Source organism: Petaurus breviceps, unplaced genomic scaffold, assembly GCF_028583685.1.
Source record: "Petaurus breviceps papuanus isolate PSGF00001 unplaced genomic scaffold, PetGlider_PUasm1.0 175, whole genome shotgun sequence".
Taxonomy (NCBI): domain Eukaryota; kingdom Metazoa; phylum Chordata; class Mammalia; order Diprotodontia; family Petauridae; genus Petaurus; species Petaurus breviceps.
The window spans coordinates 49,196,127-49,222,257 of NW_027185764.1; the positions used below are offsets into that span (position 1 = coordinate 49,196,127).

The 26,131-nt window shown below is 36.7% G+C and overlaps 1 protein-coding gene across 6 annotated transcripts in view; it reads right to left on the reverse strand.

Annotated features, from left to right (window-relative positions):
- KIAA0825 (KIAA0825 ortholog) overlaps positions 1–26,131 on the reverse strand; it is a 549,915-nt gene that overhangs the window by 395,234 nt on the left and 128,550 nt on the right. The gene's annotated exons all lie outside the window — the stretch shown is intronic.

Sequence of the window (26,131 nt, forward strand, 5' to 3'; positions counted from 1 at the left end):
AGAGGAGGATAAACATTAGGCTTCACTATAAAACAAAACTGTTCTTCCTCCAAGATATGAACTCTGAAATTTCCCCTATTCAACACAATCTGCTGTACTTTCTCTTCTCCCACCAACTCAAGCTTTCTGACCCTACTCTTTGCCCTTATAGGAAGGGTCTGAATCCATTGATTTGTCCCTAATATATTCGTTTATCACTCCTGTTCTAGCTGTGTTGATACTCTTGACTTCATAGTCAGCCGTTTTAACAATGCACTGTTCTTCATGTTTGAGTCCTGTACACTCAGGTTCTTCCACTATTCCTATCCAGTTCATCCCAAATCTGGGTCACTTGTACCATCTGCTCCTATTGAGAAGCCTCCTAGAAGGGCTGGAGAGACTCATGAAACCACACTGATTTGATACACTACAAATTCATCCTATCTAACCTCAGTTGAGACTGCTTCTACAAAGTGACTTTTTATTACTATGTGGTTCCATTACATACTCCCTAAAGTGGCCAATTCAACATTTTCTCCTTTCACGCCTCAAATTCGATCTTTACTTTCCTGTTCTTCAGCAGATTAATTCAGCTTCTACTTTATTGAAAAAGTTAATAACTTCTGTCATAAATATTCTCTTTTCCCCTCCTCCATACTTTAAACCAGTGAGTTTTTTTCAAACAATATAATAACAGCCCCCTCTTTCTTAAAAGAAAAATGTCACACATGCTACTTTTCATAAAACAATTTATGAAATCACTTAGTTCATATTTAAAGTTAAAAATTTGCAACAGCAAATAAATCTTAAACATATAAAATAATGTTATGTTTTACTCAAAATCATTCATAATTTTCATATTCATAACTAAAAGCAATAACCCTAATAATGTTTACTGTTGCTGTAAAAGGTGTACTCATATTTTCATCACATCATTCAAATATGGCACAAGATATCTATAAATCATTCTTATTCAGATGGGGACTAAATATAGCATATCTGCCCATGGCAAATTAGTTCCTTCATTCATATTTAGAATATCTAGGTTATAAAAATAAAATGAACATTGCTTCTGTAGGATGTGATAAATAAGTAGATCTTCACCTTTCTGCTAAGTCATTTATAGGACAGATAGGGTAGGAAGTTAGAATCTTGGAGTTATTTATTTAGAACAACCACTTTCCCTCTCAAAAATATACAACACACAAACAAGTTTTAAGAGAAAATTTCTGATATAAAATGGATTTGTTTCATCTTTCTTATTCTTAATAAGAAAAATATCATTTTTTCTTTGAATTGATTTTAAATACTCTTTTCAAGCACTTTATCATGAGAAAGCCAGGATGCTTCACCATAATATAGAAGTACAATAAGCTCAGCCTCTATGGTATCACACAAGTTTGCAAAGAACCTTCCTTTGAAAGGAGCCTGAACTTCTAAAAACAAACCTGATTGCTCTTGTAAGAGCTTCAAAAATTTTATGTAGCTATTTGCATTTCTTGACACAAGTGATTATCTATGAATCTTTCCCAGTATCCAAATTGCAAGAGGGGCCACGTTTTATACTATAGACTTTTATATTATCCTGACATCATCTGAGCCTTGTCAGGGTCACAGTATAACATTTTCATGGGGGAAAATTATATTGAATGCATCATATTGAAATTTTCTTACGATGTGGCATGGCCAACAAAAGTGCAATAAGCAACAAATCTTTTAACATCGACTTCAGCTACATATTGTACAAATGAAATCAAACCAGCAATTCACTGGATCATCCATGAGAATTTGTCCACTTGGAATAGGAAGATTTTAGCCTCTCAAAGGATTAATCATAAAGATCTGCAAACGTGCAGGAACTCTCCTACCCGCCATATTATTTGCAAGTGGAACAATTCAAAATTGCTTTGCATATAATTTGCCAAGCACTGTGCCATCCATACAAAAAGCCACACAAAAGTTTCTCCTATTGAATAAACTTTTTTACATATAACAAATTGGCAAGCAACTTTATATAATAAAATCAACTATTTTTAATGTCACAGACATGGTTTTTAAAAAGGTTAATTTTTGCTTGTTAGAAGTACCTTTTTTTCTCTTTAAAATTATCTTGCCTTGCTAATGTATTCTGCATAAACATTTTTAAAATATCATTTCAATTTATTAGGCTTTATACTATCTGCAGCTAAAGTATTTATACATAGTGACCATAGCAGTCTTTTCTTTCCATTAGTAACAGTACTTGCAAATCCCAGTGATAATATGGATCTTATTTCCTGGATTTGGACTTTTATTTTGTGTTTCTATATTTCCATTACTCAAACTGTTTCTGTTGTATTTTCTTTATTAGTTTCAGCTGCTCCAATGGATTTTTTTTTAAACCTGTTATGTATTTATCCATTCTAAGGGATATTATTTCACTTAAAACTTTAGGAGCAATTATTAAAAATTTAAGACAATTAAATTTATATTTCTTTGTTGAAAATTTCAAGTGATGGTTTATAATAATCCTTCTTGAGTTCTTTCCATTTTTACAGGTTGCATTTTAAACCAGTCTATTATATTACATTTACCAAAATGAATGACAGATAACATGGTACTTTTAACTTATAGACAGATTATTTAACTTTGAATTTATACATTTCATATTCAAATGTAGCAAACAGCACATGACACAAATCATCTATGTCATGAGCCTATACCTGATGACAGATTGTACCTACACTGAATGACCCAATTCACATTAGACCTCCTTGTATCTACTACTTACACCATCATTCAATCATCATTGTGCTACATTCACTATCAGTTGGAGAATATTTGCTGCATTAATCTCACCTTTGTTTACTTTTATTTAATCTTTGTTTTAATTAAGCAGGAGTTGTACTAAAAAATATCCAGCTCTATTGATGATTGCTTCTTGTCTTCCTCCCCTCTCCCCTGAGAGTAGGCGAATTCAGACAAGATCTGGGTGGGTCCGGTGCTAAATGGAATTTGCATTAAATTTGAATGCTCTCCCACTCAGACAGACTTGGATGGTATAGGAGAGAATGAAGGGGGAACTGTTTATAATTCTATTTTTGCCATTTCAGTGAAGTAAATATCCCTTAATAAAAGCTGATATTTGTTAATGGGATAAATGGAACTAGGGCATTGACAATTTTGTGTGAATAAGTTATTTTATCTACTATAAATACCCAAATTACCTATAAAGGACATATGAAGAAAGGCACTATCTGTATCCAGAGAAAGAACTGATAAATAGATGTATGTATACAACAATTTTACATACATACATACTATATATATATATGCCTATTTGTGTCTAATGGTAACCATCTCTAGGGTGGGAGGAGGGGAGGAAAGAAAATAAAAGTAAAAAACAAATTTACATGATAATTTTGTTGTATATTTGAAAGGAATAGCAAGTTGTGCATAGTAGATTTGCAGCTTCATGTGCAATTATCTTTTTTATTGTACTATGTTATGGAAATGTTTATTTTATTCCATAAATTAAAAAGGAAAGGAAAGGAAGGAAGGAAGGAAAGAAGGAAGACAAGCACAGTCTCTCAGGACTACACCGAGAACCCTGAGGGAGAAGGAAAGAAGAATCATCATTCACTACTTGATTATCAATATCTCTGCTTCCCCAGTTTCCTTGAACATCCACATCAAAGAAAGGGAGGGAGGAGAATTTAAGCCTTCTCTTGTAACAAATAAGTATAAACATGAAAAACAAACTCACAAACTAGCAGTCTTAAATCAATGTCTTTTTGTGTCTCTAGTACACCTCTTAGAGAGGAGGTGGGAAATATGATTCCTGTTCATCTTGTGGCATCATAATTTCTCATTGCATTGATCACCCCTCTTAAGCAGGACTTACTAGACGTTGACCCTAAGCAAGTTGCTTAATCTCTGCCTTCCTCATTTTCTTTAACTGTAAAAAGAGGATAATAGTACTACCTACCTACTAAATCCTATGGTGAGATAATATTTTGCAAAGCACTCAGCACAGGGTCTGTCACATAGTAGGCACTTAATAAATGATTGTTTGCTTCCTTTCTTAAGCCTTTCACAATTATTTTTTGCAATGTAGTCATAATATTATTGTTATTAAAAATCACTCTTCTGGTTCTACTCACTTTTCTCTGCATCCATTCATACATATCCTTCTAGGTGTCTCTAAATGACTCCTTTCAGTCATTTTCTATAATGTAAGAATATTCCCTTACATCCATATTTCATAATGTAGTCAGGAATCCTCCAGTTGATAGGCATAATACACCTTATTTCAGTTCTCTGGAATAATCTAAAGGTTTTTTAGAACTATTTGTACATGTGTGTATGTATGTATGTATACATACATACATATATATGTGTACATATACATATACATATATATTCATCCTTTGTTCCTTTCCTGACTCTCTTTGGAGTGTAAAAATAGAAATGGTATTTCTGGTTCAAAGGGAATGCACCATTTAGTAAATTTTTAGGTATAGTCCCAAATTACTTTCCAGAATGTTTGAACCTGTGGGCTCAAGGCCACATGTGGCCCTCTAGGTCCACAAGTGTGGCCCTTAGAATTCAAACTTCACAGAATAAAGCCCTTTAACAAAAGGATGTGCTCTGTAAAACTTGGACTCAGTCAAAAGGCCACACTCAAGGATCTAGAAGATCACATACAGCCTTGAGGCTGCAGGTTTCCCACCCCTGGTTTAGACTGTGTCACAGCTCTGTTGATAGTGTGTTATAGGCCTATCTTCCCAAAACCCTTCAACAACTGTCATTTTTATTTTTGCCAGTCTGATGGAAGGACTGCTTTGGCTGCATCTGAAAAGTTTTGCTATGTTGTCTCATTATTATGATTTTCTTTCATTAAATTATCTACCATTTCAGTGATTTGTTCTTTATTTTCTTAGGTTTAAATTTCTTAGAATTAAATTATTTAGCTTCCATTCAAGTTTGAATACTTTTTTCCAAAGTCCTTTTATTGACTATACTTTATTGATTTTAATTTTAATTTCACTGTGGTTAGTAAAGTATATGTTTGATGTGCTGCTTCTATACATTTATTTGACTTTTATGCTTTAGACATAGTCAATTTTAATAAAGGTACCACAGGCAGGTAACAAATATCTATATTTTGTTTTATTAATATTCAAAAATAGCCAGAGGTCAGAGATATTTAGCTTTTCTAAAATTTGAATCAGGACTTTAACTTTTTTCTTATTTATCTTTTTGTTAGATTATTTTTTAAGTCTGGAAGAAGTAAAATGAAGTCACCAGATATTAGTGTTTCTTGAATTTTTTCTTGAAGTGCTTACTTAGATGCTATGCTTTCAGTACTCATATTATGCATTGTTATTATTTAATAATCTATGGAGCAAATTAGAAAAAAAGACAAAATATGGGAATAAGCAATTTTGGAGGGGCTATGGGAAGTCAAGGACATTAATACACTGTTGGAAGAGCTATTAATTGGTTCAAGTCACATCTATGATAATTACTTCTTGCATCAGTTTATTCAAACTCTATGGGTCTCAGTTTCTACATATGTAAAATGAAGGAATGAACCTCCTTGGCTTTTGAGTTTTCTTCCACTGTTACAGCTACAAATCCTTTAATCCTACGAATCAATATGGCAAATAATTTGGAATTATGCTAGAAAAAAAATAGGTTATAGATATACCAGATCTAAAACTGTATTATAAAGCAGCAATCATCAAAACTCCTTGGTATTGGCTAAGAAACAGAGTGGTGGATCAGTGGAATAGGTTAGACACACAAGACACCGTAGTCAATGACTACAGTAATCTACTATTTGATAAATCCAAACACTCTAGGTTCCGGGATAAGAACTCACTATTTGACAAAAATTGTTGGGAAAAATGGAAAATAGTATGGCAGAAACTAGGAACAGACCAACATCCTACACCAAGATAAAGTCGGAATGGGTACATGATTTAGATATAAAGGCTGATACTATAAGCAAATTAGGAGAGCAAGGAATAGTTTACCTGTCAGATGTATGGAGAACGGAAGAACTTATGACCAAAAAAGAGACAGAGAACATTATGAAATGCAAAATGAATAATTTTGATTGCATTAAATTAAAGTTTTTGCACAAACAAAGTCAATGCAACCAAGATTAGAACAGAAGCAGGGAGCCGGGAAAATTTTTTATATTCAGAATCTCTGAAAAAGGCCTCATTTCCAACATATATAGAGAACTGAGTCAAACTTAAAATAATACAAGTCATTCCTGAAATGATAAATGGTCAAAGGATATGAACTGGCATTTTTCAGATGAAGAAATTAAAGTTATCTATAGTCATATAAAAATGCTCTAAATAACTATTGATTAGAGAAGTGCAAATCAAAACATCTCTGAGATACCACATCATACCTATCAGATTGGCTAATGTGACAAAATAGGAAAATGATAAATGCTACAGAGGATGTGAGAAAATTTGGATATTAATGCATTGTTGGTGGAGTTGTGAACTGATACAACCATTCTAGAGAGCAATCTGGAACTATGCCCAGAAGGCTATAAAACCCTTTGACCCAGCAATACCACTTCTAGGTCTGTATCCCAAAGACATAATAAAAAATGGGAAAAGGACCCATATGTAAAAAAATATTTATAGTAAATTTTTTGTGGTGGCCAAGAATTGGAAATTGAGGGGATGCCCATCAACTAGGGAATGGTTGAACAAACTGTGGTATATGAAAGTAATGAAATGCTATTGTGTAATGGTAATGGTAATTTGAAGATATTCCCTACCCCTTGTATTGGCAAGCAAACAGGTACTTAGCATTTTGTTTCAGTTCATGATTATATCAACTATTAAGATCCAGAACTTGTGAATCCCACAGTGGGATGAACTTGCTGATGTAAAAGGAAGGGGTAGAATAGGGAGGAGCTAATACCATATATAAGGAAAAGCCCAAGCTAGAGAGACAGAATTTCTGGGAGCAAGCAGCATAGAGGCTGAGAAGCAGAGGCCCAGGCTGGAGAGAGAAGAACTGAGAAGAGAACTGAGAGCTGAGAAGTGAACTGAAAATTGAGAAGAATTGAGAAATGAGAAGAGAGGAGAACTGGGAGGAGGCATGGCTGTGGTGCTGGTACTTTGTCTGTCTGTTCTGATGTTACTCTGTCAGATTTGTCTGCTGATAGAGGACGTTGCCATTATTACAGAAACCCTGGGACCTTGCTGATGGTTCAGAAGCCCTGAAAGAGGATTTTCTTGTTGTAAGTTTACAGAAATCCTGGAGGGTCTTGCTGACGTTTTAAGAGGTCCAGGGACTATACTTATGATTTGTATTTATTCCTCAGACCTTGTTTTTCAGTCTATATTGATTTCATAGGCAGAAAGTGAATTGATGAGCACGCTGGCAATATGTATGAATGTTATGGTGGCTTTGTTAAGCTTTGTCTTCCCTGGAACAGAAACTGCGAAGGACTTGAAGTGGACTAGACACTGTGAGCTTCAATATGGAACAGGAACTGCACAAAGAACTGGACAAGGAACTGAGAGCCGTCTGCCTTTGAAACCAGGTGGCAGTTGGGTAGATTCAGGCAAGAGTTGGAACCATGGAAGAGGAACGATGGAAGCTGAGAGTCTGCCTCAAGTCAAGATGAAAAGACCTCTCCTTGGGTATTTAATGCAAACTGAGAAGATCATGATCTACTGTAGCCTAGGGTTGGAGAACTTTGACCTTCACATTTAGATGATTGAGTTAAGGACTTCTCCAATTAAGAAGAAAGAAAACTTTTTGATGGGAGAGATTAAGTTAAGTGACATAAGGGCAAAGAACCTTGACCTTTGTACTTTGTGTCAATTAAGGAGGCTTGCCTCCTTAAGAATGATTGAATTAAGGACTTACTAAATGATTAAGTTACTAAATGAATTATTTTGTTTAAAACTATGTGACTACTTGGGTGAAAATTATGTGGCCATTTTAGTGATAAGTTGTTATGCCATAACATTGCGAATGCTATACTTTTATTTCTGTGCATGTTTTGTCTTAATTTGTTATTGAAAAAATAGAGAGTTCACTATACTGTGTAATTAGAACCTTGAAGCTGTTCACAGCAGCAGTCTTCCAGAAAGCTGCTCATGCTTGGCTTGACATACTGTTCCATAAGAAAGGATGAGCAGTCAAACTTCAGAAAAACCTGGAAAGACTTACACAAATTGATGCTAAATGAAGTGAGCAGAAACAGGAGAACACTGTACACCATAACAATAACACTGTGCAGTGACCAACTTTGATAGACTTAGCTCATCTCAGAAAATCAAGGATCTAAGGCAATTCCAAAAGACTCATGGGGAAAAATGCTCACATCTTGAGAAAGAACTATGGAGTGTGAATGCAGATTGAACCATACTATTTGCTCTCTATTTTTGGTTGTTTCTTCTTTTGCATGATTTTTTCCCTTTGATTCTAATTCTTCTTTACAAAATGACTAAGGTGGAAATATGTTTAATATGATTGTACATGTGTAGCCTATATCAGATTGCATGCCTCTTGGGGAAAGAAAGGAGTGGGAGAAAATTTAGAACTCAAAATCTTATAGAAGTGAATGTAGAAAACTAGAAATACATACATACATACATACACACACATATATATATATAATTTTTGAATAGGCTAGTCCTTACAATTACAATGTTGAGATCTTTAATAAAATAAAAATCGGATTACATAAATACAAGTAATTCTGAAAGCTATGGATGGTTACCACTCTTTGATGCAGCCTTAAATGTCAATGATAAGTGTAGAAAGGATAAGGGAAACAAAATTAAAGAGGAAAATTGACTTAAAATTTATTCAGCAAGGAAACTTTACAATATTTTAAAACATAATTTTAAAAATCTTTTATTTCATCAATGTGGGTATCCCTCTGTGGAGGCAGATCACAACCATTCCATACCTACATACACAGCAAAAAATGTTTGCTTCTTTTTTGAACCAATATCACTGATACCTTTGGTGCTCTACTTGGGCCCTTTATCCCATTCCCTTCAATCATTCTTTGTTTCTGTCTCAGTTTCTTTTTCTAGTTTTCAAACTCTCTTAATCTATCAGCTCCTGCCTTGCTACCTACCAAACATGTTCCTTGAGAGTGGGGAATATTTCCCTCTGGCTTTGTATCCATAATGCCTTGCACAGTGCTTGGCACAAAGAAGGCACCAGATTGTGGTTTGAGTATGCTCTGGTACAATACATTTTTAATAATGAATCAGTTGCTATTGTTCACAATCTCTGCTACTTCCTAATGGTAAAAAATTATCAGAAGGCAATAATTATATTCATAAAAATTTTTGGCATGAAGGGAAAAATATGAAAGGAAAATTTAGAATAAGGCAGAAGCAGAGTCAAGATGGCAGAGTAAGGGGAGCAATCTAGCCAAACTCTCCCAACATTCCTCTCTAAACAATTTCATAATAATGCATTAAATTAAATTCTAAAGTAGTAAAAACCAATAAAAGTTGAGATAGAGACATTTTTTCCAGCCTAGGACAACTTATGAGGTCAGAAGGAGAGGTCGTTGGCATTGGAATGGGGGCTGGCTAGGAGCACAACGTAAAGGTGATACAACAGTGGGCCTTGAAGGAGGTGGTTGCAGCAGCAGCAGCTACTAAATTGGCAGCACTCACCCTTCAGAGACAGTAAAGGCATCCCTGTGCTAGTACCTTTGACAACTTCACTGCCCATTAGCCAGTTCTGGGTCACAATTTCAGGGTGGAGAGTGGTATCTGGGGTCAGATCACAAGAGAACAGGGGCCCTATCTGGATATAGACTGCAGTTCCAGGGAGCACAGGAACTGTCACCAGAGAACAAGGGCCATACTCTAGTTAAGGATCAGAGTACAGACCAGGAGAGAAGTTACCACAGTTCCCCCCCAGATCACATTACCTTGGAAGCATCAAAAAGTTACAGAAGCCCCCAAAACTAGCTATGAAAAGAGCAGGGCAAAAAAGGCTGAAGCTTAGAAGAGAGACCACACCTTACACCCATTCTAGGTAAGTAAAGCACAATTTTACTATAAAGTCCAAAATAAATGAAAAAAAAAGAAAAAAAGAAAGGTTGGAAAAATGAGCAAACAACAACAAAAAAGAACCTGACCATAAAAAACTGTGGAGATATAGAAATTCAAGACAGAAGACATGTACATGCATACAGACAGACTCAGAATAAGACAACATGAAAAAAATATGCACAAACTCTCAAGAAAATACAGACTGAACACAAGCCTAATAAGAATTCCTAGAAGAGCTAAAAGAAAAAAAATTAAAAGAAAAAAATTTTAAAAGTCAAATAAGAGTGGTTGAAAAAAATTGGGAAAGGAAATGAAAGCAATTCAATAATATTATAAAAAGAGAATTAACAGATGGTTTTTTAAAAGAGACAAAAATATTCAAGAAAATAGTATCTTAACAATACAAATTGGCCAAATGGTAAAAAAAAATGTCACTGAAGAAAGTAACTCCTTAAAAATTAGAATTGGGTAAACAGAAGCTAATGACTCCATGAGACATCAAGAAACAATCAAACAAAGTCAATAAAAGTCAACAGAGTCAAAAGAATGAAAAAAAGAAGAAAACATGATATATCTCATTGGAAAAAAACAACTGATCTGGAAAAAGATCAAGAAGAGATAAGTTAAGAATTACTGGACTAGGGACAGCTAGGTAGCACAGTGAATAGAGCACCAGCCCTGGAGTCAGGAGGACATGAGTTCAAATCTGGCCTCAGACACCTGACATTTACTAGCTGTGTGATCTTGGGCAAGTAACTTAACCCCAATTGCTCTGCTTTCCACCCCTCAAAAAAATAATTATTGGACTACCTGAAAATCATGATAAAAGAAAACCTAGACATCATATTTCAAGAAATTATAAAGGAAAACTGTCCAGATATTTTAGAACTAAAGAGCGAAATAGAAATTGAAAGAATCAACTGATTACTTCCTGAAAGAGGTCTGAAAGTCAACATTCCCAAGAATATTGTGGTCAAATTCCAGACTTCCTACAAAAAAGAGAAAATACAGCAATCAGCCAGAAAGAAATAATTCAAATAACATGGAGTCATAGTCAAGATCACACAAGATTTAGCAGCTATGACTATAAAGGTGCAGAGGGTTTTGAATATGATATTCCAGAAGGCAAAGGAGCTAGTATTGTAACTAAGAATAACCTAACCAGCAAAACTGAGGAAAATCCTACAAGGAAAAAAAGTGAATATTTAATGAGATAGAGAACTTCCAGGCATTCCTGATGAAAAGATCAGAGCTGAACAGAAAACCTGACGTTCAAATACAAGACTTGAGAAAGGCATAAAAAGATAAACCCAAGTGTGAAATCACAAGGAACTTAATAAAGTTAGACTGTTTATATTCCCAAATGGAAAGATTATATATGTATATATATGTATATGTATACATACATACATACATACATATATATATATATATATATATATATATATATATAACAAGAGCTTTTTCATATTAGGGCAGTTAGAAGGAGTCTACTTAGACAGAGGACATGAATGTGAGTCAATTATGTTAGGATGATCTCAAAAGAAAACTGGAAGGCTGAGGAAGAGGCATGTACTGAGAGGGGGGAAAGGGAGAGGAAGAATAGGTAAAATCTCACATAAAAGAAGTACACAAGGCAAAGTTTTTACAATGGAAGGGAAAATGGGAAGGGGAATGGGCAACACTTGAACCTCATTCTCATCTGAACTGGTTGATAGAATATATATACACACACATATACATATACACATATATACACACAAGTGTGTAATATACATACATATTTGTGTATGTGTATATATATATATATATATATATACATATACATATATATATATATATATGTTACCCAACAGGTAAATCAGAGGGGAAGGGCTTAGAGAAAGGGAAAGGAAGGAGGTAATAATAGAGAGGGTAGATTAAGGTAGATGGTAATCAAAAACAAAACAGGTTTTTGAAGAAGGAGCAGGATAAAAAAAGACAAATAGAAAAACACAGGATAGAGGGAAATACAAAGTTAGCGATCATAACTGTGAATAAGAATGGGATGAATTCACCCATAAAACTGAAACAGATAGTAGAATGGATTAGAAACCAGAATCCAACAATATGTTATTTACAAGAAACACACTTGAAACAGAAAAGACAACACAGAATCAAAATAAGGGACTGGAGCAGAATCTATTGTGCTTCAGCTGAAGTAAGAAGGTTTAACAAATTCTCAAATGTCACAATAATAGGATTTTTGTAAGTTCTACTAAGAGATAATTCAGTTCAATAGAATACTTAAATTTCTGCTTGAAGGTTTATTCCTATAACTTTTTTTCCTATATTGTCCTTAATTAAATGGGTATAAATAGGATGAACTATACTTGGAAGTCCTATAGGAAAGACCTGTACCATTCAGGACAACCAAAAGAATTTGCTCCTACTTTATTCTGAATGTATAATATAGATATTTAAGAACAGACACAAAGCTAATTGTAAGGCCTGTACCTGAACATTTTCAGATTGGTAGGCTCTGCCAAAGCAAGCCTTAGAACTCAGAATCACCTCCAGACCATGACGATGCATCAGAGAAAGAAGTTCATGAAAAAGACAAAAATTGTCTTCAAAGATGAGTGTGCCTCTAAGCAGCGTACTTAACCTGAGGTTCATGAACTATACATATGTATAATTAAAATGAATATATATATACAATAATATTTCAGTAGAATGTTTCCTTTGTAAACCTATGCATTTTATTTTGTACACTTAAAAATATTATTCTGAGTAAGGGTCTATAGACTTCCCCAGCATGCCAAAGACAATAACAAAAAAAAAAATTAAGAACATCTATACTATAGAAACTCTTTTATCTAGAAAATGATAATTAGCTCCACTCATATCAAGACTCTCTCCCATTTCTAGCCATTTCTGGGTTTTTTTTCTATTTTTCTTCACAATTTTTCAGAATCTTTATTGACATATATACTTAATTTCTCCATAAACCATGATGAAGAAAATCACACACCAAATGGAAATTAAAAAGAGAATAGAAATCCATCCATTTTTAGACCAACTGCTAAATTCACATCAGTCCTGTTTTAATTTATTTTTTATGAATAAAAGGCTTATCTAACTTTCTCATTCTTAGAGGCATTCATTTCAGAACTGAAACATATAAATTGGACTATAATTCATTGGCATTAACAAAGAATGAGGATGGGAGGATAAGTAAGTAATGAGCACCATAACCGGTATCTCCTTGAAAGGTCCTCATTTTTCATTACAACTCAAGTCATCCACCATAACCCACCATCCCAACTCAGAAAGAGTTACATTAGGAATTCCTTCCCTTTTCTGTTCATCAAATTAACTATCTCTCCTCCCTCTTTTAAAACCACTTATCATTCATCTCCTCTATTTAGCCCTTAAGTAGTAGCCCCATCTGGATCCAATCATACCAATCATTTCAGTGGTTACAACTTTTCCTTGTTGTAAAAGGAAAAGCCAGCCTGCTCTTCATTGATTTCTCTGATTTCTTACTCTGTGAATAGTTTTCAGATACATATTTATTTAGATTAGGCCTTGGTATTCCACCACATTCATTACATTCTGAGCTTCCTAAAGATAAGAACTTTATATTCTAGTTACTATGTGATTTCCCAAATCATCTAGTATCACTGAGCATTGACTGTGGGCTCCATACACAGTCAACACTAAATCAGTGTGGGAGACTCACAAGTAATGATTTCTACTTCAAATGTAAGTGTGCTCTTTAAATCTTAGAACATAATTCATTTTAAGATAACAACAGCTCACATTCATATAGTACTCTAATATTTTATTCTTCATTATTCTGAAAGGTAGGCAGTGTAAATATCATTTTCATTTCATAGAAAACTGAGGATCAGAGTTCTGATTTTCTCCTAAACACACTGTTAAGCAGTACTGGAGACAAGACTTAAACCTAGGTTCCCTAACTTCAAGTCCAGTGCTCAAAATCTCAGACTCTCTGAGTTGGAAGGGTTGGAAGGCTCCTTAGAGGTCATCTAGTTCTAATCTATTCTCAAAAAGAATCCCTCTGGCAGTCTCCCAGATAAGTGGTTTATACAATGTTTGATTCAATAATTAAAACAGGTCTCAAGTCACTATTTCTTGAAGCAGCCCATTTCCTTTTGCCTATTAGGTTTATTTGTTAGGACATTTTTCCTGATATCAAGCCTAAAACTGACTTATCAAAGTTTTTACCCTTTGCTCCCTCGGGAAAGGGAATTTCTGCCTTCAAAAGCCATGCAAAACAAACTGAATCCCTCCTTCATATAACAGCCCTTCAAATATTTGAAGACAATGATTCTATTCTACTGAAGTTTTTCCCACACCAAGTTAATTAAGCATCCCTAGTTTCTTCTACTAAGCCTAAAGATGAGATGATCTTGAAACCCTTCAACATTGTGATCTACCCTGTTTTGTACCCTCTTTAGTTCATTAAAATACCTTTGCTATTATTAATTTGATGGAGTCTGGCCACTGTCCCCAGCTCCAATCTAGCCACTGCTCCCACCTGCAATATCCCAACTTCCTAATATGCCTCACTAGTACAGTAGGCATGTCCACAAACTTATGCTTCACTACAACAGCAAGTGTGTCAACCACATTTGTCCAGTTTTAAACAGGGCCACAATAGCCAGCTGATCAGAAAGCAGTACTGATAAGACATTGAGCAGGATGTTTCACCACACTAAATCACAGCTTTGGGCTTAGGCTGTCCACTTAGTGGATACCTGTGCTGTAATAGCAAAGAACTGTCCTAAGGTGAACTTGTGATGTAGAAAGGCTTATTATAATATCATTATCGTACATTAATGCACTCCAGTGGATTTTTCTGTATGAATTATGGATAGCTACATGCACAGTTCCACCAGGGGGAAGACCCCTCTCATATCAATAAACTCCTCCTGTATTTTAGTATTCATATATTTTGTCATGATGTAATTGCATCTTTTGCTCTATAAAAATCCCTGTCTTCCCTCGTTAAATTACTGGTTCCTTTAAGGAGTCTAGTCCTCTAATCCTCAAGAAATGCCTTTATTTGGTTTGGAAATGGTCTAAGTCTGTGAATTCTTTCGAGACAACCCCACAATACACCTTGAAATCCTACAAATTGAAAAGGTTTTATTTGTTTTGCTTTTGTTTTTATGCAGATCCATATTTTCTCTGGTGTAGAGAATTATTGGGGAGGAAATTCCCTCTACCAGGGCAGAACAGCAACTATTCTATAACTTCACAGTTTTGGAACTAAGACTTGCCCAGTCACACAACCAGTATGTGATAGGGCAAGAATTTGAACCCAGGTCTTTCTGAATTCCAGTACAGTTCTCTAGCCAACAGTCATGACCGCCCCCCTCTGGAGCATGCTGAAAACAATTTAACATTATCTTTGTTGTTAATGTTGCTATGACAATCATCTCTACCATAAATCATCTGCCAATTCTATACTCCTTTCTAAAAAAGAAAAGACAGATATGATTATTGGGCCATTCGGTGATATTTTAAAGACATATGAATGACAATAGTACTTTAAAATAAGAGAAGGGAAAATATCCTAATTTTCAAAAAAGCTAAAAGCATAGTCTATAGGCCAGTGAGGTTGGCTTTAATTCCTGGGAAAATTTTAGAAGAAATCATTAAAGAGCTGGCCAGGGAACAACTAGAAAGTAAAACAGTGATTACAAAGGGCCAGCATGGCTTCTTCAAGAAAAGTTATGCCAGAATAACCTCATTCTCTTTCTTGACAGGATTAGTAAACTACTAGGTGAGGAGAATGCTATTCTACTCAGAGGCAGAGGTTTTGATAATATATTTCATATTATCCTGGTGGAGAAGATGAAAGAGATGTGGACTAGATAATAATACAATCAGAAGGATTCAGAACTAGTTGTATTGCCACCCTTAAAGCATAGTTATTCATGACTTAATGTCAATTGTTGGTAGTAGGTCTCCCATGGAAGATCTCAGGGACGTGTGCTTAGCCCTATTTAACATTTTTTTTTATCAACTACTTGAATAAAGGTATAACTACTTGCTTCTGACAATTCTACCCCTTAAGAAGCAAATGAGATGGTAAACAATAGGAAGAGGTCCAATATTAAAAGTGTGTTGCACCAATGCACATTAAATCCACAATACAGTGCCTACTATTTGCCAGGCACTGTGGTAAACCCCAGGGATACATATGAAAGAAGTGTGTCACAAAAGCCCATACCTCTTCCATCCTGTATGTGTGATGGTTGATGATTGTGTGAAGTCAAAATAGTTTGAAAAGAGTACTAGGCAGCTGCTGCTTGGGACAGAACTGTGAGTGGAAAAGTAGCAGTGAGAGCCTCAAAGGGCAAAACCAGGTGTAATAACAGTTGCAGAGGCAAATTTGGGTCTGATATCAGGGAAAAAAAAGCTTTTAACAATAAAAACTATTTAGAAGACAAATCGGTCTTAGGAGACACTGGGTTCTCCCTCAATGGAGGTCTTTAAGTAGAAATTTAAAGACCACTTGTCATGCGCTATAGTGAGGACCCCTTTTTATGTATGTTGTTGTTGCTGATTAATCGACTATTTGTGACCCCAGGTGGGATTTTCCTAGAAGAGATACTGGAGGGGTTTGCCAATTCCTTCTCCAGCTCACTTTGTAGATGAGGAAACTGAGGCAGAGTGAAGTGACTTGACCAGATGAGTCTTCGGCGCTCTATCCACAGTGCCACCTAGCTGTGTGTGCCTTGGATTAAATGAACCCTGATGCTTTTTTTTCAACTCAGGCTCTGTTTTTCTGTGTCTCCAAACCAATTTTTTCATCATTACTGGAGTAATGGGGTTTAGGCAAGGGCAGGCCAGATATGGAACAAAATACCAACTAACCAACCACCAACCTGACTTGTCTGGGCCTTTGGATCCTTGAATTTCCCTCTCTCTTTCCACAAAGCCAAGAAGCATGCCACTTCCCTTTGGGGCTTTTTCAATCTGCCTCAGGAATAGAGGCCAAAAAATGGGAAAGAAGCTACAGGTGGCATGATTAGTTTTAAAAGAAAAAGCCTATTTAACTTAAAAGTCATTATCCCTATTTATGGTATTCATATTATCTTTTCCTCTCTCTCTCATGAATTATTTAGACTAGAACTTCATTCTTATAAAGGGGAATTATGAGCCTTTAAAATAAATCTAGAAGAACATTAAACTTGCTCAGATGTAACCAAAAGCTCAAGGGCCACTCTACAATCTGGGCTGAAAGGCCCCTGGTCTAATTCTGGATGCTGACTCCAAGAGGAACATTATCTTTCTTTAATTCATTGTTCCCATTACTTCTAGAAAATCTTCTAATACACTCAGCTCATATCCAGTTCTCCCAAAATGTGAGTAGCTTAGATCCCTAATTCCCATATAAACACTCAAGGTATTAAATGTAAATTGGGTACAGGTCTTTATTTCACCCTATATAAAAGTACAGAAGACACAAAGGAGTCATATGAGCCCATAAACAGATACAGAAAAAAAAACACAAAACATTCCATTTTCACATAAGTTATCCCTAGAAAGAAACTTAACTTGGAATAGTTAACAGGGCAATCCTTTGACATGTGAATGAATCTCTCTTTCCTCTTGCTTTAGACTTTCCCTAGAAAGTAAACATGCTTTGGGGGGCTGCTGAAAAAGCAATCTACTTCCCACCATACCTGAGTATCTAAGTAACTTCCTGGCTTTGCACCCCAAGAAGGACAATGCATAGGACTATGTGGACCATCCTGTTCTTTCCCCAAGGAAGATAGTATCCCAGGAAACCTTCTTAACTTTCTAAAAGATCTCTCAGACTTGGGATTACTCACAAGGCATAACCCAGGGAATTCTCTTTTCCCTAAATTCTGGGATCATGATGCTCAGGGGATTAAAAATCTAACCTGTTCTACACAGAAAGATAGGAAGCAGAAACACTGCTCAGGAGCTACCTTCTTTCAGTGCATCTGAAGTCCATATCTAGCTCTGCCATGAACTTCTGTCACAAATTTCTACAACTGCTCTTGGAGGGGGCAAATGTGATGCATAAAGGTTCTCTTCTCTCTGACCCCCAAGCCCCAGTAGGCATACTCTGTTCTGTCTTCTCAAAGTCCAAGAGAGTGGTAATGACAGCAAGAGAAATGGTTTCTTAGTTTGTTTTTATAGGAAATGAAGGGGGCAGCTCCTCTGACAAGCATCTGTCCTCCTGAGGCTGTTAGTCATTCAGCAGCAGTTCTCTGGGCCCTATCAGCAAAATGGTCAAGGATATAATCCAATAGATGCTTCTGAAGAACATCTGATTGACTGAGGGAACTCATTAAATTTGTCAGGGACTCCCCTGATTAACCCCACTTAAAAGATAAACATACCTGGGGAAGATAGTACAACAAGGGAGAGAAATACCTAACTCTCCTAAATTCTCCCACAAACAAAATAAAATAATGTCTCAAAGTGAACTTTGAGAGGCAGAACTAATTAAAAGTAAGGGTAAAGCAGCTGTCTGCCTAAGACAACTTGGGAGGACATTAGGAAAGACCTGACCTCAGAGGCAGTGGCCTGACCTGACTGAAGTGCAAATAACTCTAGGCAGATACTGCTGATTCAACAAACAAGTCTTAGGGGCAGCACAGAGTGGGGTAGCAACCTCAGTTTCATGAACTTTCATCTCATGGACAATGTGGAGGTTGGATAGTTGATCAGAGGAAAACTAAAAGGCCCTCTGCTGGCTCTGGATACCAGGCCTAGGTGTGATGGCCAGACAAGGTCCCAAGCTGTTGCTGTAGGCAAGGAGGTAGCAAGCATGCATGAAGGTGAGCATGGTAGTAGAGGGGGAGGGACCCTTCTGGCTATGGGTACTTGTAGGAGAGCAGAATCCCCGGTGCTGCTTCCAGGGCAGAGGGGTGAGCTGAAGCTCATAGCTGCAAGGAGGGGCTATAAGGAGCAAGAGAATTTGTGTCTCTAGGGGCCCTGGTCATGGCTCAGTGGTAGAGAGGAGTAAGTGAAATCAGACCTTTGACCCAGTACTACCACTATTAGGTATGTTTCCCAAGGTGATCTGGGAAAAAGGAAAAACCTGTATTTCTAAAATATTTATAGCAGTTCTCTTTGTGGTGGCAAAGAACTGGAAAGTGAGGGAATGCCCATCAATTGGGGAATGGCTGAACAAGTTGTGGTATGTGACTGTGATAGGACACTACTGTGAGGTAAAAAATGATGAGCTGGTTGATTTGGGAAAAACATGGAAAGACTTGCATGAAATAATGAAAAACGAAATGAGCAGAACCAAGAAAATACTGTATACAGCAACATTGCTTGAAGAACAATTGTAAACAACTAAATTATTCTGAGTATTATAAATATTTAACCTATGAAAATCCTATCCACCTCTAGAGAAAGAACTGATAGATAGAAGTATGATTTTACATATATTTATAAATCTGTGTCAAATAGTGGCCTTCTCTATTGGAAGGTGGGGAGAGAAAGAGGGAGAAAGTTCTTAACTTAAATTGCAACCAACAAAAATAAATTAATGTTTAAAAAGATAATCATATCTTTTTATCTGATGAATAATATATTATTATGTTTTATTTATTTCTCTTTATTTATATTTAAATGTTTATTTAAATATATAAATAATCTATAATCATGTATTAATAATATAAATAATATTTATATTATATCTTATTATATATTTATAATATATTTTATCTAATATATCTAAACAATATGTAGGAAGTATATAAATTTCTAGTAAGATTACTGAACAAGCTTCTAGAAATGTGAAAAATAAACAACAAAAATCCAACAACTACAAAGGGCAAAGAAAAGAAAATCTCATAGGAAACCCCAAGAGGAAAAAACAAACAAACCAGGAGACTAAGGAAATATCCAAGTAAAGAAAATCTTCTAATCCAATGTTGACTGTTGTTGTTTGTCCTTCATTGTCAAAGAGGACCATGAAATGAGGAAAGTGGATACCAATGTAGAAATACTATGGGCAAAAAAAATGCCTATAGAAAATCCACGAAGGGCAGCTAGGTGGCACAGTGAATAGAGCACCGGCCCTGGAGTCAGGGGGACCTAAGTTCAAATCTGGCCTCAGACACTTAACACAAAAACTAGCCGTGTGACCTTGGGCAAGTCACTTAACCCCAATTGCCCTCCAAGAAGCAAAAAAAAAAAAAAATCCAAGAGAAAACTTCTCTAAAATCTGCAGGTAACACCCAGAAAAGTGAAAGGAATGACAAAGAACTCTAAAAGTGGTTGGAAGGATTTAAAGGAATTACAGAATGAGATAAAGAATGAACAACAAAATATTGAGTGCTTACTATGTGCCTAATATAGTGCTAATACTGGAGATACAAATACAGAACTTAGAAAAAAAGGCAGTCTATACCCTCAAGGAGCTGACATTCTAATGTGAGAGGCGACACATATAAGGTGGAGGTGCCTCGGGAGGGTCACTTGGGTCCTGAGTGTTTCTGGAACTCTAGTGGAGAAGGAGCCAGCCATCCCCATAAATTGCTAACTGCCATCTAAAGGATGGGTGACCCAACTCAAAGCAGCAGGGCACCTATTGGGAAAAACAGGAGGTAGCATTTGCCAGGTAAGTCAAAACAACATCATGACTTCAACCACTTCCTTCAACCCCAAAAGAATTGGCCCAGGACTAAAGAGCTTTGGAATAGCAGTATCTTCTATATACTACTGAGCCTTCTTTCAGCCTAAGCTCTAAAGCTATAACTGAGAAGAGAAATCCCTGTAAAGAAGAGGCCCACCTGCCTCACCACCACCAACACCAATGGCTGATCAGCCGACACATGAGCAGGTAAGCCCAAGAGCCCTGGAAGTAACAACTTGAAGATTGTTTCCAGCTTGACCAACATTTTGGAAAGTAAACCAAATGGAGACACGGCCTGGAAACTGCTAGCTACTCAAAACCTAGAAAACAAAGGTCTTGCTACCAAAGTCCTTAGCATGGTCAAGTAATTTGAATCATAAAGTGATATGATTTTATCTGTGGAAATAGCATTAAAGAAAATGCATTAGCATCTGCTCTTCCGCTGCATCATAAGGACCATAGGACCCTTCCATATGATTTGCTGCTGAAACTGATTAAAATGTGAGCTCCTCACAAAGGATTGTCTTACTTTTCTATATGCTGTATTCCCAGTGCCTTTGTACCTAGTAAGTATTTAGTAAATGCTTTCTAATTCATTCATTCATAATTCTAGAGCTAAGATAAGATGAGGAGAGGGAGTTGAGAAGAGTACATGCCCAATATTGAGGCAACTGGTAAGGTTCTTTTTTTTTAAGCAATTGGGGTTAAGTAACTTATTCAAGGTTACACGGCCAGTTATTTCTGGGTGTGGTGCTAAGTATCTGAACCTGGATTTGATCCCCAGGTCATCCTGACACTGGAGCCGGTGCTCTTACTCACTGTGCTACCTGGCCGCCCCTAAGCAATTGGGGTTAAGTAACTTGCTCAAGGTTACATGGCCAGGTGTTTCTGGGTGGGTGGATTGGTAAGGTTCTTAAGAAGATGGCTGGAGGTAGGGAGTAAAGTGAAATAAGGCAGCAACAATCCTGAAGTACTGGGTCATGAAAAGCAATCAACAATAAGAATAACAAAACCTCATTGGTGGAAGTTTCAAAAATTAAAGGGTTAAAACATACCTCCATGACATAGTTTCTGGAGTGGGCAGTAAAGTAATTATCAAGGCTGTCAAGAAGATGGCTGGAGAATACAAAATGAACTAAAGTATGCCTGGAGTTTTTGTGAAATAGTGGGCCAGGAGAAGCAATGACCAATCTGGAAAGTGGGATCTCAAGAGGAATGAAATTAAAGCTTGAAGAAAAACACAGAAGAAAAATACTGTATATCTTTTTAAAAAAATTTTAAACAATATTTTATTTTTCCCAACTACATGTAAAGATAATTTCAACTTTCTTTTTTTAATTTAAGTTCCAAATTTTCTACCTTCCTTCCTCTCTCACATCCCCACTCCCTGCAAGACATGTTATACTCTCTTGACATAGGTTATATATGTGCAGTCATACAAAACATATTTCCATATTAGACATGTTGTGAAAAAAGATACAGACCCAAAGGGACAAAAAAAATAAAGTGAAAAATAGTATGCTTTGATATTCATTCAGAATCTATTAGTTCTATCTCTGGATATAGAAAACATTTTTCATCATGAGTCCTTTGAAATTGTCTTAGATCACTGTATTGCTGAGAATAGTTAAATCATTCACAGTTGATCTTCATATAAAATTTGCTTTTACTTTATATAATGTTCTGGTTCTGCCCACTTCACTTTACATCAGTTTGTATAAGTCTTTCCAGGTTTTTTTTCCTGAAATTGGCCTGCTTGTCATTTCTTTATAGCATAATAGTATCCTATCACAATCATATACCACAACTTGTTCAGCGATTCCCCAACTGATTGGCATCCCCTCAATTTCTAATTCTTTGCTACTATAAAAAGAGCTGCTATGAATATTTTCCTACAAATAGGTCCTTCCTCCCCCCTCTCCCCTCCTCCTCATCTCTTTAGGAAACAGACCCAGTAGTGATATTGCTGGGTCAAAGGGTATGCAAGTTTTATAGTCCTTTGGCCATAAATACTGTATGTCTTAAAACAAGCTGAACAATCCTTGCAAAGCACTAGGCACTTGAATTAAAAAAAATGGAAAAGACAGGGGCGGCCAGGTAGCACAACGAGTAAGAGCACTGGCTCCAGTGTCGGGACGACCTGGGGATCGAATCCGGGCTCAGACACTTAGCATCCACCCAGAAACACCTGGCCGTGTAACCTTGAGCAAGTTACTTAACTCAAATTGCTTAGGGGCGGCCAGGTGGCTCAGCGAGTAAGAGCACCAGCTCCAGTGTCGGGATGACCTGGGGATCAAATCCGGGCTCCAATACTTAGCACCACACCCAGAAATAATAACTGGCCATGTAACCTTGAGCAAGTTACTCAACCTGATTGCTTTTAAAAAAATGGAAAGGATAGAATTCAAAAATAAAATGGTAAAAAAAAAAACAACACCAGAACAAAACCAAAGGTTGAAACATTGGGAGAAGACTATATATATAAACAATCAAAGCAACTGTCCTTGAAAATGTGACTTAGAAAGATAATCTAAGAATCAATAAACAGGTCCCTCTCCACCCTGCCCCTAAAAAAAAAAACTTAACAAAAAAGTGATTTAGATTAAATAATTTAACCATTTTTAATTGACTAAAGGCATTTCAACCAGAAGATAGATCAAAAGATTCCACAGTTAGCAATCAGAGAGACTCCCTACCAGGTATAATTCTCCCAGAATGATATTTTCCAAACTCTGAAATTCCCACATGAGAGAAAATATCATAAACTGACAAAAAAATTACTGAACATATACCAAGGAAGACTTTCAAACATAGACAAGATTACATACTATCAACAAGAAATGAAAGTATACAGAATGGAATGAGATAAATTAAAAAGTGAAGATGGCTTGTACCAAAAGGTAACATCCTTAAAAACTGGATGCAATCCTGCCGGGGAAAAAAGTAAAATTTTTCATACCACTGATGACTTCTAAGAATTCCTTTTCAGAGCCTCTGAAATGTAAAGTCAGTGAACAAAAGGAATTTATGAAAGCTAATTAAGTTTGAATAGCTTGAAAGAGCTAGGTCTAATATCTACATTCTAAAAAGGAGAAAAAAGATATTAGTCTTATAGAGCTGCCATCTTTCTTAGGATCCTTGTGGAAGCAAAGAGAGATAAGTTCTGGGCTCAAACAAAAGAAGTAACCCAGTGAAGGTGAAAAGGGGAAGGGGAAAAACTAAGCATTGTTGATCACTGAAGTACCAGCAGAGGAGGTCATTCAAACCAGGAGGGAAGAGTGAAGAGGAAAGAAAGGGTATCCCAAGAATACCATTACCTGGCCCAGAGATTTTGTAAAAGATTATTTTTGTTGTGTTGTGTCAAACTCCTTATGACTCTATTTGGGATTTTCTTGGTAAATTTACTAGAGTGGTTTGCCATTTCCTTCTCCAGCTCATTTTACAGATGAAGAAACTGAAGTGAACAGTTTGGAGTGACTTGCACAGGATCATACAGCTACTAAGTATCTGAGGCCAAATTTGAACTCAGGTCCTCCTTCTTCCAGGCCTGTCACTGTCTCCATTGAACCACTTGGCTTCCCAGAAAAAGAGATTGTAGTTGATGTTAAAATAGAAAAGGTAAATAGTAAAATAGGGTGGGATAATAGGAAGGACTAGTAAAATCTAAATAGTAAAATAGGGTGGGATAATAGGAAGGACTAGTAATATCTAAAATGGAGGGTGATATTATATAGATAGAACTGATCTAAGTGAAACAAACTATACCTACTCCTTACTAGAAGATGTTTTTCAATGGGAGGGGAAATTACTCAATGAAAGAAGACAGCAATGAAAGTTAAATTATACACATATGCATATATGTATGTATATCTGTATTGGTGTGCATGTCTACAAGTTCACAGACTCCAGGCTAAGAATGCCTGCATGGGGGCAGAGCTAAGATGGTAGCATAGAAGCAGTAAAACTCCGTGGGCTCCCCCCACAACCACCTCAAATACCTACAAAATATGATTCTAAACAAACTTTAGAGCTACATAACCCACAAAGTGACAGAAAGAAACAAATCTTCCACTGAAGGCAGCCTGGCAGGCTGGTAGGAAGGGCCTATCTCAGCTCACTGGAACAGAGCCCAGGCCCCCATGAGCCCATGCTTTTAGCCCCAGGGTGGCCCCAACCAGCAGGCTGGAGAGAGTTTAGAGAGTGGATCACCAGCAGCAGTGGAAGTTTCCAGAATCATCACACCAAAAACGCCAAAGATAAAGTAAAAGGTCAGTATAGAACTCTATTGCAACTGGGGGGGAGGGAATGGCACGGTCCGGCCCCTGCCCCCTGGGGCAAGAAGTAGAAGAGGTGTGGTGGCCCTGGAGCCACCACTGCATGGCTGCTTCAGAGCTCCTGGCCTGCAGATCGTAGGGGGACCAAGTGACCATTCTGAGGGGTAATCACTCTTGCTTTAACTTGCTTGGATCTGGGTCACAGTGGTGACCAGGTGCCAGAGCCTGTGGAGGCTTCAAAGAGGGCACCCAACTAATAGCTCCAGCAGCTGTGAAAACCCCAGCAATTTGGGACAAAGCTCCCCCCTCAGGTAACAGAATTCTACTCTGGCAAAAAGCTCAAAAGTCAAGTAATTGAGTGGCAACATGAGCAAGCAAAGGAAGCAAAGCAAGCACAGCAGTCAAACCTTAGATTGCTATTGTGGGGACAAAAAGGATCAAAGCATGGAACATGAGAAAGAAAGCGAAGTCAGAACTCCTGTACCAAAAGCTTCCAAGAAAAATATGAATTGGTTACAGGCCATAGAGGAGGGAAAACTGTTACAATGGAAGGAAAGAAAAGGAAGGCAAAAGGGGATGGGTCAATCTTATTCTCATTGAATTTGGCTTAAGGAGGGAATAACATACATATTTAATTGGGTATCTTACCCTACAGGAAAGTAGGAGGAAAGTGGATGAGAGGGGGGATGATAGAAGGGAGGGCAGATTGGGGGGAGGGTAGTTAGAAGCACACACTTTTGAAAAGGGACAGGGTCAAAGTAGAAAATAGAACAAGTGGGGGGATGGGATAAGATAGAGGGAAAAATAGTCAGTCTTTCACAGTATATCCACTATGGGGGCAGCCAGGTAGTACAGTGAGTAAAAGCACCGGCTCCAGTGTCGGGATGAGATGACCTGGGAATCAAATACGGGATCAGATACTTAGCACCCACCCAGAAATAATAACTGGCCGTGTAACCTTGAGCAAGTTACTTAACCCCAATTGCTTTAAAAAAATATATATCCACTATGGAAATGTTTTGCTTAACTACACATGTACAACCTATATTGAATTGCTTATCTTCCTAGTAAGGGTGGGTGAAGAGGGAAGAAGGGAAAGAATTTGGAATTCAAAGTTTCAAAATCAAATGTTTAAAAAAATTATTATTATTATTATTATTATTATTATACATGCACTG